This window comes from Lampris incognitus, chromosome 2 (genome assembly GCF_029633865.1).
Source record: "Lampris incognitus isolate fLamInc1 chromosome 2, fLamInc1.hap2, whole genome shotgun sequence".
Classification (NCBI taxonomy): domain Eukaryota; kingdom Metazoa; phylum Chordata; class Actinopteri; order Lampriformes; family Lampridae; genus Lampris; species Lampris incognitus.
In genome coordinates this window covers 132,412,662-132,416,357 of record NC_079212.1, presented here as the reverse complement: position 1 = coordinate 132,416,357, position 3,696 = coordinate 132,412,662, and positions in this window count along the sequence as shown.

Here is a 3,696-nt window from a genome sequence, read left to right as displayed (position 1 = left end):
TTCCTAGTACGTCGCGCTTGCGCAATAAGACGACGTTGTACAACGTAAACGTCAATCTTGAGAAAAAGCCAATGACAAGACTGAGAAAGGGGCAAACGTCCCGCCCCCCCTGTTTGTTTTGGAAACAAAGCGTGTAGTCATGCACGAGAGGAAGGCCGACGCGTTTAAATATCCCAGAAAGCGAAGCAAAGATCCTCCAATAGATTTTAGAGTCCGTCTGAAGGCAAAACACAACATGGGCGAAGGGTTGGCCGACAACCAAACTACAGCAGTGCTTCGATAACAATACTGATGTATGAAAACGACGGTGCTGTGAACAAAACTAGCAACACGCAAGGGATGTGAATAATGTGTTTATAGAGAGAAGAAAATAAGTGTTGGGTGGGTTAATTAGCATAGCTTGCACGGCAGGGAAACTGTACGGAAGCGTGCATGATCCCTAATTTTAGGCACGTTGTTACAGGCCTATCAAATCAGTAAGAGTGAACAGGGCTTTCAGTTTGAGACATCGGGCAGATGTATGTACCCCCCCCCCCCCACACACACACACACAAATCAGACTGACTATCTATCACACTAAGAGACCTAGCACTCAACACCACCCTGTGCAGCTGGATCCTTGACTTCCTGACGAACAGACCACAGGTAGTGAGGATGGGCACCACCACCTCCTCCACATTGACTCTCAGCACTGGTGCCCCCCAGGGCTGTGTGCTTAGCCCCTTCCTATAGAGTTAAATTGTTAGGTTTGCTGACAACACCACTGTCATCGCCCTGATCACAGACAACGACAAGATAGCCTATAGAGATGAGGTGCGAGCCTTGACTACATGGTACCAGGATAACAACATCCATCTCAGCATCAGCAAAACTGAAGAGCTGATAGTGGACTTTACTTCAGGAAGCTGTAGGGGCGAGGACACACCCTCATCCACAACAGTGGGACAGCAGTGGAGAGAGTCAGCAGCTTCAGGTTCCTCGGGGTGAACATCACCGTGATGGGGTGTAACCGTTACACCCCATCGTTATCAAGGCGGCGAGATGACTGCTCTTCTTCCTCTGCAGGCAGAAGAAGTTTGGCATGAGCTATACAAATAAAATTGACTTGACTTGACTTGACTTGACTCCGGGATACCCTGCAATTTCTACAGATGCACCGTTGAGAGTATCCTGACTGGCTGCATCACCGCCTGGTATGGCAGCTGCACCGCCCTTGACCGCAAGGCTCTACAGAGGGTGGCGAAAACAGCTCAGCACATCACCAGGGCTGAGCTAGCTCAGAAGTGTAGGAAGAAAGCCCAGCGGATAGTTGGGGGACTGCAGCCAGCCCAGCCACAAACTGTTCACTATGTTACTGTCTGGCAAACTAGCAGGCTTAATGACAGCTTTTTCCCACAAGCCATAAGACTCTTGAACACAGACCCTGGACACTTGAACACACACACACACACACACACACACACACACACACACACACACACACACACACACACCTCTCCCTCTCCCTCTCTCTCTCACTCTCTCTCTGCCTCTTCAAAATGCACACCCTCACTTTATTCTGCACTGTTCACGTTCAGCCATGCCACTCCTGCACTATGTATAGACACGTTCAACGTATTTATGACAACTACATACCTCTGTATATACTGTTACATTCCATGTCTACTGTTAATTTTAGATCTAATGTGTGGTTTCAGTTTAAACGTAAGTTTATTCTTCTCTGGACTGTATACACAGTGAATTTTAGCTTACTTTTAGTCTAAATTTTTTTAGGTTATTTTAGCTTTAGTTTTGACTTCTCATGCTGGACTGTTAATGCTGTAATCTTATAATTTCATATTTTTTTGTTAATTTTTAGATTTTTTTTGTTTCAATTTAACCTGCTATGTCATATTCTTTAGCTGTTTGGGGGGTTGAACCGATGCCTAAGCATTTCATTGCCGGCAGTGCTTAGCTGCCACGCTGTATTGTTGTACAGTTGACAAATAAAGCAACTTCAAACTTCAAACTTCAAACTTGACTAGTTGTTTGGATGTCGTCCAGACCACCAGACTGAGTGCTTTGTGACGCATGGACGTTGAATGCTAAAGCTCAGGTAAGGACATATTATGTATATGGAATCCAAATTCAAACACCTGCTTTAATACATTTTATCTGTCCATTTAAACTACTTCCTACAGACAGCAGAAATTGGGAGGCTTGCCCTGAATAGATTGTTGTAATTATTATTTATTTTTTTTGTTATTTATTGAATTTCAAATAAGGCTCGAGATGGCCACAGTTTTGCCGCCGATGCTTTATGTTGACCAGCAGAGGGCGCCCTTACTCCACTACAATGCCCGTTGAGCGGCTTCCTCTTTTGCGTCACAATCATGGTCTGTATTTCATCCTTCTCGCCTTCTCAGTGAGATTAATGGTCTGTTTTCTCTGCTTCGTTTTACATGGAAACACAACAGACTCAGACTTACGCCCCTCGTTTGCTGCAAAAACAAATCTTCGGTGGAGTTCGTTTCAAACATCACCGAGATGTTTATGATGTATCGTCCCTAGCTAATACATTCTGAAAGGCCTTGATGTACACGTTACATGGTCCAGGGTTACAATACGTATCAAAGTTAAAACCAGCACCACTTCAACACTGCCAAGTCCACTCAGGGGCGCTCTTTGGTTTACCAGTCAACAGGCCTGGGACTGGGTTTCCTCAGCAGAACACAGAGAAGGCCACATCTTTCGAAGGAGAGGTTTGTAAAATTACAGGAAAAGGGATATAAAACCCTTGGTGTGTTTTTACCTTGTGTTTGCACGGAAACACATGGCAAATCCCAGGGCTACTAAAAAAAACAACCAATAACACTATTAGCATTTGCAGTACCCAATGCATAAAGGGTGTTGAACTTTATACTTTAATATACTTTGCACTGCCTTGAGCAAAAACCAAAATCATCAAATGAGAGAACATACATCTTTGATGTAAATTCATGTTATGGATTGTTTTAAAATGATAAATTAGGGCAATTCTGGGGAAAAAACATCCTTTTGGTCTACAATGGTGATTGTTTTGCATCATGATGGCTCAAGTTTATTAAATTTACACTTATTAGTGATTTTTCTTGATTGTATGCTCAACATAGACACAAAGAGATAAAAAAGAAAATGTTACGTGGGAAAGTAACAAGATTTGGAGATATCACATTATCTAAATAGCAGATAACTGAGGGGAAGGCGGGTGCTGGTAACTTTGTGATTATAGTGCAACATTGAAGAGTAGTAAGTAATGTCTGCAAAAAGTTGTAGGCAGCTGAACAGTGTTCATGTGTACGACGTTACACACGTCGCTGGAAAAACTGCAACGATTAGGATGCAGCCAACTGCATCGCTGCAATGCAAATCAAGTTTATCTCATCTGGTTAACATGGGTGGATTATTTAGGCACTCGGTGGAACAGGGTTAAACAGCCATTTTTGAAACCTCTGACAAACCGAAAACAGGCTGGTTAGATTGTTATGTTCCAACGAAAAGAGTAAAACTACTGCAGTACCTCAACGCTTCGTGTGTTGTGTAACAACTTTCACACGAGCGACACCCCAGACATTTCTCATGCCCATTTCCTGAAGGCAACACGATGGGAAAGGGTGTGTGAGCAACCACAAAACAGATGTTTCATCCATCACTAAGCATTTATGGATCCCTGAATAT